Here is a 15,873-nt window from a genome sequence, read left to right on the forward strand (position 1 = left end):
TATATATATATATATATATATATATATATATATATGTGTGTGTTACTATTTCTAGAATAAAAATACTATTTTACTTTCATGTAGTGAATATGAAAGTGGAAGCCTGGGCATTCAGTTCCACCAGCTAGCCGTGACACACATGTGCATGTATACCAAAACTGGCTGGCGAGGTGGTGAGTTAAGTCTAACCACTATTTATGCAATAAGCGGCGGTAGAAGAACAGCCTTATTACTGCAGATTAATCAATAGGACTGGTAATCATTTATCTAATGTAACATTATTCATACCTCCCTACATTTAAACATATGAAACAGGGACAGATTAAGAACCTCTGATAAAAATACCTATTTTGGGACTAAACATCGGCCATTTTTGTGTGCAAAATCCGCCTCTTTTGGGTCTGCGATGTGGGATTGTCCCGCTGAAATGGGAACAGTAGGAGGTATGCATTATTTACTCAGGGCACCATTTCACATACTGTATACAATACTGCCCTGGTTTGCTTTAAACCAATTAGATGGTTGGATCCTGGAGAAAGCAGCATATTCTTATAAAGGGCTCATACTTTGAAAGAGAAAATTCCTTTTATTTGTGGTTTTATATTTGTGCTGAGCTGATATTATTGATGAAATTGACAGGTAGAGCTATTGATCATTTGATATTTTAATAAAACAATTTGCCTTTAATTTTCGTTGTCCTTAGCATTGTGTATGTCCATGCTGTAGGTTTACAGTGATACACATTTGACACATTATGATGACATACAGATATTTTGATTATACAAAGATTCAGATGTGTGCATGTGCTTGCATGCAGGTTGCTCTATTAAAGCGGCTGTTCCTTTTCTCACCGTCTGTATTTATATAGAGCCTTAAATGATGAAAATATACAAGCCCTAATTTAATATAATGTAGATTGCATTAGAATAAATGTACAAGTGTGTGTGTGTGTGTGTGTGTGTGAATGGAGAGCACTATTCCATGGCATATGTGAATTGGGGGGCACTATTGTGGGCATAATATGAATTGGGGACACTATTACGTGGCATATGTGAATTTCAGGTACTACTGTATGGCATAATATTGTTTTGGGGCACTACTGTGTGGCATAGGCGGGGGCTGCCTATCTATACTAAACTATAGTGGGGGGGCTGCCTATCTATACTAAACTATAGTGGGGGGCTGCCTATGGTAAACTATAGGGAGGGGGGTGATGGGACCTTTAATTTAATGCTGGGGTGGTTTGGGTCTATAATTGAATGTGGGGCTGAGTGTGGGGAGGAGGGCTATCTATTAAATGTGAATATTATTTAATGCTAGGAATGGTTGTGGGAAATGGATGTATTAAATGTAAATGCTATTAATTTATTGCTGGGGCTGTTTGGAGGGAGGGTAAAAGGTTTATTTATCAAATGTGAGTACCATTACTTTAATGTTGGGGCTGGAGAGAGGCCTATTTATTAAATGTGGGTGCCGTTGATTTAATAGCGGGGATGGTTGGAGTTTTCTAAATGTACCCATTATTTTTTCCAAATAGGACCCTCAACATTCCAGGATCCAGACAAGCCGCAACTAAAGAAACCAGCAGCCACAGGTGGTAAATGTGACAAGAACAGGTAGGATAGTCTGTCAATTGTTCGGAGTCTAGTGCAGGCTTGGCTAACCTGTGGCACTCCAGGTGTTGTGAAACTACAAGTCCCAGCATATCCTTCCAGCAATAAGCTGCTATATATTGGCAAAGCATGCTGGGGCTTGTAGTTTCACAACACCTGGAGTGCCACAGGTTAGCCAAGCCTGGTCTAGTGGGACAATCCCAATTTTTGGTGACTGTTCTGCCCAATCTAAGGGGCAGGTCAAGACTGTGTACTCTTTATATAGACACTGCATTCTTTATAAACTACACTATGGTTCTAGCTGTCCTTTGTGGGCTGACCACTCCCCCTCTAGTGTCTGGTCTCGCCTCTATGATGGCTGGCCACACCCCCTCTGGTGGGCCCCTAGCGTTGCAGTCCCCCGGTTGGCCCTTCGTGCCCCAGTCCGACACTGCCTGATTCTGATGCCCTCCTGTGTTCCACATCTCTGTGGTAAGCTGTGCTTCATCGCTGCTGTGTGTCTGGACTCCGCTGACCTCTGCGCACCTGTTCCACTACCGTGGTAATCGTTATGATCAATGCCCGCTATTCATCCTGTCTGCACCGCTGACTACTGCTGCTGCCTTCCACATCCCTGTGGTAAGCTGTGGCTCATCATTGCTGTATATACCTGACTCTGCTGACCTCCGTGTACATGCCGTGGGAACAACGCTTGCTATCTACCCTATCAACATTGTTGTCTAGTGCTGACTCGTTTTACATCTCCGTAGTGAGCAGTGATTCATCGCTGCTGCATATCTGGATTTCAGTGATCTGTTCATCTCCAGTAACTTCATTGAACTTTGTATTATGTTCCACTCCTTAGTGTTATAAGTAATGACTTTTGCTTATTAGGCATTCAGTCTGAATTATTGAACTTTACTGATAGTTCCTACTCTCTGTATATTATCGTGATCATCATATACAGTTTATTCAACCTTCAGTGAACTTTGTATTATATTTTATAATAAAGTGGTAATCCTTATTATCGCCATTTGATGTCCGAATTGGATTTCTTCTGCTATTTAAGCTGTTCTCGATCTGTCTCACTGGGAACTTCCCTGGAGGGCCGCGACCTGCAGGGTGAAAGCCGCTGAAGCCCAAATTCCATTGCGGGAGTCTCTGGTGAATACCTTCCACCTTGTTAGACTCCGCGCCTCTAGGGAAGTCTGGCCAATACCAGTCGAGACAGCAGGATCTCACTCATCTATTCGTGAGCTAACCTGACAATACCAACCTCTGCAGATGCTAAAAGATAGACTGAGTGCACCCAGCAATTTTATTTCACATTATTTGTTCATTCACCTGCACTTTTGTTTTGTCATATTTTGCTGGTTTTATATTAAAATGTTTTTAATAATATAATAAACGTTACATTTTAATAACCTCTAGACATCCACTATTAGAATAGTGATTGAATATTTATAAAGGGAGTTAGCTGGGCATCATTTTTCGTTTAACCTCTGTCCTTTTTCAGTATTGTAAATAGGTTAAATGATGCACCCCATTTGAACCTAAAGAATCACATGATCGTCAATATAATTATTGTGGGTGTTTTGACTCTCTGCAATTAGTGCGACAGTATCACTCCTTTCCTTCTTTGTACATTTGAATAATTGCAAGCATAGCTTTATATGCAATACTTACCTGAGTGAGTTGTAGACTTGGTGCTGTGGTAAGAAGTTACATGTGGTGAATATCTATTTGCAAATATGCATATATACACATTTATATATTTCTTTGCTCTGCTGAAAATATAAGATATGCAATGTTGCTATAATTATGTATCAGCAAATTTGTATGTCCTAAAAAAAGGAATAACCTTCAGCTTAGGTGACCTCACAATCATGTGGTTATGTCCCAATTGGCATACGATATTAAATCTGCAGCCTCAACTAGCACCTTCCATCATCTGAGTCCTCTTCTCTCTCACTGGCTAGCTCTAGCATACCTGCAACTCGGGGACCTGTGGTCACACCGTTGGCCTCAGACACTGCAAGGGAAATGCTGACGGTCAGTGATTGGACACTGTCTAATATCTGCTCAAAGTACCCTTAGAGTGGCTGTGACTCAATTAGTAAATAACATTAAGCCCATTGCCTCCTTTGAGTGAGTGATGTGGGGGATACTATGGCCACTAAGCAAAACGTGATAGCTGCTCAAAGTACAACTACAACGTCATTGACAGAGAGAGAGATCGTTCAAGAAACTATCTTGAAAATCGCTTTGAGTGAAACCTATGATTTATCAGTATAATGGAGTCCAAACAGGATCCGAATCTTCTTATCTTTCTCCAAAAAGATCTTATCAGTGCACTGGGGCTATCAGGAGAAGCCACTCAAGTAACTATGGATAGGGCCTATAGGTTGGGCCCCGAATGTAGTAATAATGGGCCTGATTCATTAAGGAAAGTTAAGTAAAAAATTGAGTAAGTTTTCTTCTGGACAAAACCATGTTACAATGCAAGGGGTGCAAATTAGTTTTCTATTTTGCACATAAGTTAAATACTGTCTGTTTTTACATGTAGCACGCAAATACTTGATAGCTTGTGAAATTTAAAGTTGATATTTGTGCGTTACATGAAAAAAAGTCAGCATTTAATTTATGTGCAACATAAAAACTAATTTGCACCCCTTGCATTGTAACATGGTTTTGTCCAGGAGACTACTTACTCAATTTTTTACTTAACTTTCCTTAATGAATAAGGCCCAACAAGAGTGTCACGACTCTGAATGGTTTTGTAGATCCCTTGCCTCTGTCTATAGAACTTGCCCAGGAGTGCGGAGTCTAACGGGTAGGAGGTATTCACCAGGGATCCCCGCAAGGGGATATGGACTCCGCTGCTCCTATTCCGCAGGTTGCGGTCTCCCAGGCAACAACTAACAGAGGATAGTGGAGGCAACACACAATGAACCAGGGGATATTACTGTTCACAGGATAAAGTTCACGGCTCATAAACTTAAGTAATAATGGTAATAAAACACTGGAGATAGTAGTAGTGCTGCAGGACAATGTATTGACTGATGGTACAAAGAAACAAATAATATATATATTGGCAGATACTAAACACACGGCAATTGGACTACAGGCAGAATGCTGATCACATCATGCTACTTCATAGTTGGTAACTTTTGACAACTGCATGGGATGAGTAAAACAATAGTTCAAACGTAGAGATGATAAACGGAGAATACGTAGATCCAATACTGTAACACACAGCAGATAAATGTGAATCGCTGGTACAGCAATAGTCCCAACAGAATGAAAGTGTAGAACTGCTGATCCGAAGACAGAGGTGATTCTACGTAGCAGGTGAGTTACAGGTATTACGGTAATTCTCAGGATGGAAAACAATAAACGTTGAATTTGTTGGTTCTACAAGTAGCGGTCCCAGATGATGGAGATAAACATAAGGAACGTCAGACAGTTCGTTACCTAGAAGTAGCGGGGAATGAGGAGGATCCAAGCCATGTGTAGAACTACTGATGACAGGTACCCTCAGTAACAAAATTATCAATGAATCAATAGCGCTGTAGGATCAGCCGAGTAGACATAGAAACTTGAGTCGTAGAATTAGTCACGGATGCAGCTGACAACTCGCAGAAGAACTTCAGCGTGCAGGTAACAGCGGATGAGAATATCCGATGGACCCAGCGTAGAACTACAGGTAACAGGCACCCTTGGCAGCAAACAGTAATAGTTCAGCATGCAGATGTACAACGAAGAAGAGTCTCAATTGAATCCAGCATGGAAGTACAAACGGCAGGTGTGCAGGAGTAGCCACAGGTGCAGCAATCAACTCACAGTGGCAGATCAGCATGCAGGTTTGACAGCAGCGAGGATTCTCAGATGAGACCAGCGTGGAACTACAAGTAACAGGCACCCTTGGCAGCAGACAGTAATAGTTCAGCGTGCAGATGAACAACGAAGAGGAGTCTCAATTGAACCCAGCATGGAAGTACAAACGGCAGGTGTGCAGGAGTAGCCACAGGTGCAGCAATTAACTCACAGCGGTAGTTCAGCGTGCAGGTTTGACAGCAGCGAGGATTTTTAGATGAGACCAGTGTGGAACTACAAGTAACAGGCACCCTTGGCAACAGACAGCAGTAGTTCAGCGAGCAGGTAACAGCAGCGAGAAGTTCAGCAAGCAGGTAACAGCAATGAGGAGTTCAGCAGAGGATAAACGAGAAGTCAGGTAATGGCAGCCAGGACCTAATGCAGACTGAGTAACACGAAGAACAGGCAATTAACCAAGGACCATGGATAGTTTAAATAATACTCCAGAATCAATGAGAATCGGGAGGAGGTTCAAAACTAGGCAGCAAGGAACACCTGAGTAAAAGAAGTGTCTTAGAAGCAGGAGTAGACTCAATCCCAGTTTCTAGAGGAAAGTCACAATGCTGGCACCTATCTATGGGACCGGCGTGTGACAGAGAGTAGGCACAGAACAGTCACTGTTACATTACTTAACTATTAGGGACCAAGAGGCAATTCTGTATTCTTACAAGCGTGCAGGATTTCTACTTGTCAGAGGACATAAAGTTTTGCTATTTTAGGTGTTTTCTTCCGCTGTTTCTCAGAAAGAAAAAGTTTGCCCCTCTATCTATCTTTATAATCATCATATTCGTTTTGCTCTTTTGTACCCAGCACAATTGAAATTTTTTGACAATGGACAAATTTACATCTTTAAGGGTCCCAACAGTGCAAGGGGATCTATTTATTAACAGCATGAATGTACCCAACGAATTGACACTGTAACATACATAGGCTCATAATGGGCAGTTATAGTTTATGTTTATCTGGGTTATTCTGGTTTTTGTTCTATATTACTTATTAACGAAAAGTTGCCAAGTTTGGTTATAAAACTGTCTTTACAAGGTTAGTTCCTTGTTTATTGTTGAGAAGCAACTCAGCAGAAAGTATTTTTTTTTATAACTCAATGGGTTAGTGTCAGTTTTATGATTCACAATTATATAGCACCACTAATTCCGTAGGTCTATACAGAGAACTCACTCACATCAGTCCCTGCTCCATTGGAGCTGACAGTCTTAATTCCCTAACATGCACACAGAGAGAGAGGCTAGGGTCAATTTGACAGCAGCCAATTAACCTATGTTTGTGGAGTGTAGGAGGAAAGCAGCGCATCCGGAGAAAACCCACACAAACACAGGGAGAACATACAGATAAGGCCATGGTCGGGAATGGACTCATGACCCCAGTTCTGTAAGGCATAAGTGCTTACCACTAAGCCACCGTCCTGCCCATCTTAACTTAATTATTGTCATGAACATAGAGAACTTACAGTTATAAGGGTTAACCCATCACATAATTGTGGGAAATAAGGCCTAAATCACAACTGCAGTGGAAATATGGTATATCAAATGAATCCGTTGATAAATTAAGCTACTAAATTGTAAAATGTTAAGTCAGGGAGTCTGAGTTAGAACATAGCAGTGTCACCTGTGGCAGCTTAAAGGCCCCTGCGGTGAGCTATATCCTGGCCTAGGATGGAGTTTTGACACCCGAATAGACTTTTATGAACCACTCAGCATGGTGTCTGGCTCAAGGAGACCATGTGCTGCCTTGGCTATATATTTTATATAGACAAAAATAATTCAGTTATCAAATATGCCACTCCAAATCAATAAAAGTAGTAATCAACCACATATTCCTTAATAACGTGTTGAAGGGCAGCTCATATGTCAAATTAATAATTCTGCCCCACAGAGAAGTTGAGAAAATGAGTATAAGCTCAACTGATACACTGTACCTAGGCCGGTTTGGTATCAATAGATGTGTAAATTCACATAGTAGAATTGGGTAGTAAATCAGGCAACATGCAAATGGTGATTGTAAAAATGTCACAGACCACAACCCTCCTTGAGGTGGGGAAAAGGTAAAGGTGCCTTTAAAAAACTGAGACCAGTTACAACAAATTATCAGCTTCTTGGGGATCAATCTAATTGAAGGACTGTCCATCTTTTCTGCCTACACCCAGGCATACAGATTATTATACGTAAATTATGCTCTGAACTTTCATCCCATTTGTTTTTATAACTGTTTGCAATTTTTTATTTGTATGTCAAATCTTTATCTAATTGTTTTTTTATTATCTGTAAGCATTGTACCTTTTGTATATTAAATCTAACAATTGAATAGTTCTGTGCTTATTGCTCTAAACAAATCCATTGCCTGTTTAGAAGAGAGAGATTTTTTAAAGAGTTAACCCCAGCCAAGCAGAGTATGAAGGATTAACTGTTTAGCTACCAGAGCACAGAGTGTGCGCAATTGAATAATTGAGTCATAGATTTGCTACGGTACTCATACGTAACTGGTGGCAGTTGGCGGAGAGGTGTGGAAGCGGGTGTCTGGGTGTTGGGAAAGGGACAAGTAAATTTGTAGCCTTAGCCAAAGAGGTGAGTGTGAGATTTGGGCTGGAATCCTGTGTGTTCCCTTACAGTAAGCTTCCAAGTTACGAATGCGCAGAGTGCGGATTGTGACAGATAAAGGGGTTTGGGAGCGGTTATTAAATCAGGGAGAAGCTAGAGGGACCTATGTTTAACAATTATTTATGGAAAGACTTTACTAAAGTCTCTCAAAAACTGATGCAGATGGATACTCCTAACTTGATAATCGGTGGAGGTTTTAATACAATTGATAAACACAGACTAGGTAAACCCATATCTCCCTCCACCACGGTTGGCTGCCAAAGGGAAAGCATCCACCCACTGAAAAAAAATAGCACGATTTATCTGATCCCTGGAGGTTACATAAAGCTTTGGATACATCTTACTCTTTTCATCTTCCAAGTGCCTAGGATAGATTATATATTGGTATCTAATCATATTTTTTCCACGTCACCTTCCCTAAAATTCATTCCCCTATTTCTATTCAGATTTGTTGTCAAACACCACATATTACCAGGAGTTTGTATCTTAGTCAATCAGAGAACTTTAGTGAGTATCTCAGTAGCAAATGGCTGGAATTTGTTGATGACTATCTGGAGCAGTGGGATGACTCTGTACTATTTTGGGAAATGTCATAAAAGTGATGAGGGGCCATATACTAGTCAGACTAAACAGAAAAAGATTATAGATTGAAATATAACTCATTATGGGGAGTGGGCTGACTGCCTACTGACAGGACGTGCACAACTCCAGCTCCGTGACTCCCCAGCCCTAGACTGCTGATTACAGGGTCTTGTCGGCCTCTACCATACCCATCAGAGCCCTCTTGCTGTCGTGGTGACAAAGCGCTACAACCTGAACTTTCTTTAAGAAGTGTCGCTCCGCCCTGGCCCAGGCTTAACGTATTGCCTACTGCACGTCAGATGGTAGCAGGCGCACACCAGAACACTTCCCAGCGCGGTTCAATTGTCAAAACATATACATGACCTTCATGCGATTAGTATGAAAAAGGTGGTTAAGACAGCAGTAGATTATATGAATGGTTGAAAACATGTTTTCATTTCATACCTAGGTCGGGCCAGTTTAATCAAGATGATAGTATTCCCTAAATTGTTGTATCCTTTACAAATATTACTTATTCTATTATCAGTGTGTTAGACAGTCGCGGCGGCCGCGGGCACCGCCGCGACACTCATTACCTTCCTCTGACGTCCTGGCCGTCGCCATGACGACCGGGGCGTCACTTACGGATCCTGGCCGACCGTTGCTGGCAACGGTCGGAAGCTCTGTGCCCTGCGCTGCGTCCCGGCAACGGAGGAAGCCGGGCGCGCATGCGCAGAAGGTAGTATGTTGTAGTTAGACATCCTGGGGCTTGATTTAACAAGCCTGTGGGCTGATTAACGCCTGATACATTAATCAGGCAAGGGGCTGTGTGTGATTCAGAGCTAGGCTCTGATTGGTGGCCACTAGTATTTAAGGCAGTGAGGTCTGCAGCCTCACTGCCGGTTATAGTTCTGTATCCAGTCTGCTAGCCTGCTCCCTGCTTGTTCCTGTCTATTGGACCCTGTTACTGCTTACCCGTGTATGACCCTTGGCTTGAATTTGGACCCCGCTTGTGAATCTCGTGACCCTGACCTTTGGCTTGAATACTTACCTTCCTGTCTGCTTGTGACCTCTGACCTCAGCTTATTCCTTGATACCGTTGTCTGCTGCCGGCCTCTGACCTCTGCTTGGACTCCACTCCGCTGGCTTGGGTTCTCCCTAGCCGGTGCACACTTCACGACCCTCTGCCAGTCTGCAGCCCAGTCTGTCCCCACCATCAGGGGCTCCAGTGAATACCTGACTGGTAGAGTAGACTCCGGGTCGTGTTGTGCCGGCTAGCGGGGTTCCTAACATTATAACTGGCCTAACGTTTCGGAGACGAAGTTGGTATGGAAGAAAGCGGAACCAAATCGTCTCCTCTTCAAGCCCTGGCGGGTCATATTGAGACTCTCTATCAGATGATCCGGGAACTGTCCCAGCGTTTGTCCTCCCCAGACGGGGTCCCCCGGACTACACTGCTCAGTTCTGGTTCAGTTGATGAACCCAAGTTAAATTTGCCGGACCGGTTCTCCGGAAATAGAGCCCTGTTCCGGAATTTTAAAGAAAGCTGCAAACTCTACTTTCGGCTGAAACCTCGGTCTTCTGGTTCAGAACAGCAGAGAGTGGGAATTGTCATCTCCCTCCTGCAGGGTGACCCCCAGTCCTGGGCCTTCACCCTACCACAGTCGAGCCCTATCATGCAATCGTTGGAACCCTTCTTTAATGCACTAGGCCTCATTTATGATGATCCAGATCGAGTTGCCTCTGCTAAGGCTCATCTACGGGTTTTAAAGCAAGCTCAACGTTCTGCAGAAGAATACTGCGCTGAATTTCACAGATGGTCGCCTGACTGTGAGTGGAACGACCCAGCATTACGCAGTCAGTTTCGCCTAGGACTATCAGAGGAGGTTAAGAATTCACTTGTGCAGTATCCTTCCCCTGCCTCGTTGGAGAGCCTTATGCAACTTGCTATTAAAATTGACAGAAGAATCAAGGAGAGGAGAACAGAGAAGGAGGCATCTTCCTGCTCATCTGCAATTGTTCCCGCTCTCACGGATGTTGAGAAGCCTATGTCCTCAGGGCCGCTTCACCTATCTCCTGACGAAAGAAACAGGAGACGGTCACAAGGACTATGCCTTTATTGTGGGAAGGAAGGCCACCTCTCCTGCTCTTGCCCTTACAAACCTGAGAAAGGAGCATCTCTGGGAAAGATACTTAGGCCTGCAAGTTGTTTCCCAAAAGAATGCTGTCCTGATTCCCGCACAAGTCACTTTTGGTGCCAGTTCCGTGGCCTTATCGGCCTTCATTGATAGTGGAGCTGCAGGCAATTTCCTTGATATCGGGTTCGCCCGCACTGCTGGGATTCCGACTGTAAGACTCAAATCCGCTATTACAGTCTGTGGCTTAGATGGGAATCCATTGCCTGGAGGTAAGGTTGAATGGGAGACTCCGCCTTTATACTTGAACATTGGAGCACTTCATTCGGAGTCCATAATGTTTCTCCTTATTGCTCATCGGTTCCGTTGGTCCTGGGCCATCCCTGGCTTTCTCGTCACAACCCTGTTGTGGATTGGGAGAAAGGAGAAATCGTTCAGTGGAGCTCGTATTGTTCACAGTCTTGCTTGACCCTGCCTCTGCGAATCGTCCAGTCTATTCCGGAGCAACTTCCCTCACAATACCACAACTTCTGGGACGTGTTTTCCAAGAGAGCTGCGGATACTTTGCCACCTCACCGTGACTTCGACTGTGCCATCGAGCTCATACCTGGCTCCAAGTTACCCAAGGGACGCTTGTATTCTCTCTCGGGCCCCGAGACCAAGTCCATGCAGGATTATATTGAGGAGAATTTGGAGAAAGGCTTCATCAGGCCATCCAAATCTCCGGTAGGAGCTGGATGTTTTTTTGTGTCTAAAAAAGACGGAGGACTAAGACCCTGTATTGACTACAGAGGATTGAACCTCATCACAGTCAAAAACACCTACCCACTTCCTCTAATCTCCGTATTATTCGACCAATTAAGAGGTGCAACGGTTTTCACCAAAATCGATCTTCGAGGTGCATATAACCTCATCCGGATCAGAGAAGGAGATGAGTGGAAGACAGCATTCAATACACTTTCGGGCCACTATGAATATCTGGTCATGCCGTTTGGTCTTAGTAACGCGCCTGCGGTGTTCCAAGATCTGATTAATGAGGTGCTACGGGAGTTCCTGGGTCATTTCGTGGTCGTCTATTTGGACGACATCCTCATATACGCCAAATACTTAACTGTACATCAGGGCCATGTCAGACAAGTTCTACAGAAATTGCGAGAACACCACCTCTACGCTAAAATAGAAAAATGTGAATTCGAGGTGCAGAAAGTATCCTTCTTAGGTTATGTAATCTCCTCTGAGAGATTCTCCATGGACCCAACCAAGGTCCAAGCTATCCTGGATTGGGTACAACCGAATAATCTCAAGGCGGTGCAGAGGTTCCTGGGCTTCGCCAATTACTATAGAAGATTCATTCGCGATTTTGCTGAGATTGTGGCTCCTATTGTCACCTTCACTCGCAAAGGAATGGATCCAACGAACTGGCCACCCCAGGCAATAACCGCGTTTGAGACTTTAAAGAAAGCGTTTGTATCAGCTCAGGTCCTTAGACATCCAGATTCTGAATTACCGTTTGTTCTTGAAGTTGATGCCTCCGACGTCGGTGCTGGTGCCATCTTGTCTCAAAAAGATTCCCATACTCACCGCCTACATCCGTGTGCCTACTTCTCCCGTCAGTTTTCCTCAGCAGAAGCCAACTATGATGTGGGTAACCGGGAGCTATTGGCAATCAAATGGGCCTTTGAGGAGTGGCGACATTGGCTAGAAGGCGCTACACATCAGATCTCTGTTATAACTGATCACAAGAATCTACAATACATACAGTTGGCCAAACGCCTGAACCCCAGACAGGCTCGTCGGTCGCTGTTCTTCACCCGTTTTAACTTTGTGATCACCTACCGTCCAGGTTCTAAGAATGTCCGAGCAGATGCTCTGTCCAGAAGCTTCCTGGCACATCATGTTCCAGTTCCTAGTCCTGAACCCATCATTCCCACTTCCATGATCCATGCTGGGTTAACCCAAGACCTGAGCTGCACCCTGCAAAGATTTCAAAGGTTAGCTCCTGATAACACTCCGGTAGGATGCTTATTCGTTCCTGTTCATTTAAGGAAAGCAGTCCTGGCTGAGGCACATGATAGTAAGACTGCTGGACATCCTGGAATACAGAAGACTTTGGAGACTCTCCCGTACTGTCTGGTGGCCATCGTTGCCCGCTGATGTCAAGAGTTATGTCCTCTCTTGTGAGGGTTGTGCCAGGAGTAAGGTTCTCAGGAGTCGTCCTGTAGGTCAGTTGCTTCCATTGTCTATCCCTGCAAAACCTTGGACACACTTGTCTATGGACTTTATAGTTGACCTGCCACTCTCTGCAGGTCACAACACCATCTGGGTGGTAGTTGACCGCTTCAGCAAAATGTCACATTTTATACCACTACCCAGGCTCCCTGGTGCTCGAGATCTGGCCATTCTTTTCATCCAGCATATATTCCGGCTTCATGGACTTCCTACTGACATCGTTTCCGACCGCGGTTCCCAATTCGTGACACAATTCTGGAAATCTTTTTGTACAGTTCTTCGGATCAAGATAAGCCTCTCGTCTGCTTACCACCCTCAGTCGAATGGGCAAACCGAAAGGGTTAACCAGTCCTTAGAACAGTTCCTACGATGTTACACCTCGGAATTTCATGATAACTGGTCTTCTCTGTTACCCTGGGCAGAATTTGCGTATAATAATTCATGTCACTCATCTACCAAAACGTCTCCATTTTACTGCAATTTTGGTTTTCACCCCAGATCTAATTCCTTATACTCTCAAGTCCGCTGGTATTCCGACAATTCGTTCCACAGCCAGGGATCTCAAAGTTATCTGGAAAAAAGTACAGTCATCATTGAGACAAGCCTCATTTTTTGCAAAAATTTTTTCGGACCGCCACCGTAACACCTGCTCCCTCAAAGTGGGCCAGAAAGTGTGGCTGTCTACATGCAATATCAGGCTCAGACAGCCTTGCAAAAAACTAGGGCCTAAATTCATCGGTCCTTTCCTCATTATCAGGAAGATTAATGCTGTAGCATTCAGATTGAAAATCCCTGGTTCCTTGAGGATCCCCAACACCTTCCATTGTTCTCTGCTTAAACCTGTGTTATACCCGAATCAGTTACAGTCTTCGAATTTTTCTGTACGGAACACGAACAAATACATCATTCATAAGATCCTCGATTCTAAGAGAGTGCAGGGGCAGGTGCACTTTCTAGTTCAATGGAGGAATCGTGGGTTGGAAGAGCGGTCGTGGATTCCACAAAGACGGCTTCATGCTGCTAAACATTTAAAGGAATTTTTCAAAAAATTCCCTAAGAAACCTGGGTGTCGGGGTTCTTTGACCTCTCCTCAAGGGGGGGGGGGGTACTGTTAGACACTCATTACCTTCCTCTGACGTCCCGGCCGTCGCCATGGCTGTTAGGAAAAGTATTATGCAAATGTAGATTCAGGATTACCCTTCCACCTTAACTATTTTTAGTAATTATTTTGTTCTCTCAGAATGGATTGGGTTGAAACTACCTTGCTTAAGAAAAAAGGTATCAAATGCTTTTCCTCGATTTAGGAAAGTTTTATTGATTCAGTGTACAACACAATAAAATCTCAAATTCATTCTCGCTTTCAACACACCCCATGTACGAAACAAGAATTCTGGTGGGGGATCCTCCAATTAATTGAAGGGGATTCATTTAGCTAGATAAAACAAACCTATATCATTTGTAAGCAGAATAAAATATTTAAGGTATTGTGCTCACACATGAAATCACATTTGACAATTCAGTGGTTGTGATGCATTGAGAGGATGGTTTTGCTAAAATTATAGTCATTTTGTTACTCATGATTATTTCAAGACCGCACCTGGGAGCTGAACTAAACAAATCTATAACAAACTTGACATCATAATTAGATATGTTTTTTTCTGTGAAAAACTGTAGATTTTTCATCATGTAGAATGCTTCTGAATATTTTTGTAATACCTGTGTTTATACATAATGTGTACTTTTAAATTGTTTGCATTGTTTATATTCACCTATGTACATGACAGTGGTGCACGCAGGGGGGGGGGGGGGGGGTTTCTGGGTCTCCAGAAACCCCCCCCCTCCGCTAAGTGCCAACCATAGCGGCACTGTACTATACAGCAGCCGCGGCGCTGACAAAGAAGCGTCCGCGGCGGTGCTGTATATGCTTCTTTGACAGCACCGCGGCTGCTGTATAGTACAGTGCTCGCTGCCGAAACGGAGCTGCTGCGCATGCGCGGACGCATGCGCAGCAGCTCTCTCACGTGTTGTTTTTTTTTTTGGTCAGGGGGGTCTGACAATCCTGCATGCGCCCCTGTGACTGAATATCACAATTCCAGTATAATGATAGACAGTCGTCATGTAGTTTGTAGTGGGGCCTGGTAGTACCATGTCTATTTAGATTTCTCTCTCACAGTAAATTATGAAGTAAACCTTTCCCAGACACACAGTGCTTGGGAGCCCCACAGAACAGCAGCCACTCACCCTAGCGGCTCTTCTTTAACAGTCAACTCTCCTCCCAAGGTAGATAGAAAAATTTTGAATTTAAATTGAAAACTTTGGAATATATAATGTGACATTCCTAGATTCTAACACCCCATTCCAACAAAAATCATATACTTAAGGCAGCAGCCTAGTGAAAAAATATATATCTAACATATAAGCCAAAAAATATACTTATTGTAGCATAGAAGTGCATACTTAGCATGTGCTCTGTGGTAGAAATGGTACTTTTTTTTGGGTAGAAAAAGAATATATAGATTGTGCATGGGCAGTGATGAAGTTTCTTTTTAGTGGGTGAAGGAGCTGTGTTCATCTACCAGATGTGTTCGGCTTAGAGGTGATATATTCATGTTTGCCTTTTGGATTACAAATGAATAAAATGGTGCCCAAGACTGTCTGACAATTGCTCCTTCTCTACTGGCCTTTTCCCACCTGGTATACTGTGATGGGTGAATTACAATCTTGGCAGCTGTGCCCAGGGGAGGGCTGGCAAATTTTAGCCTGGGGGGCAAGATACAACATTTTAAAGGAAAAAAAATGCAGGTGGCCCAGTGACCTAGCCCAAGCAGCCCACTATGGCACCAGCATGGTGGGCAGATGCCCCCTGCT

This window comes from Mixophyes fleayi, chromosome 1 (genome assembly GCF_038048845.1).
Source record: "Mixophyes fleayi isolate aMixFle1 chromosome 1, aMixFle1.hap1, whole genome shotgun sequence".
NCBI classification, from domain to species: Eukaryota; Metazoa; Chordata; class Amphibia; order Anura; family Limnodynastidae; genus Mixophyes; species Mixophyes fleayi.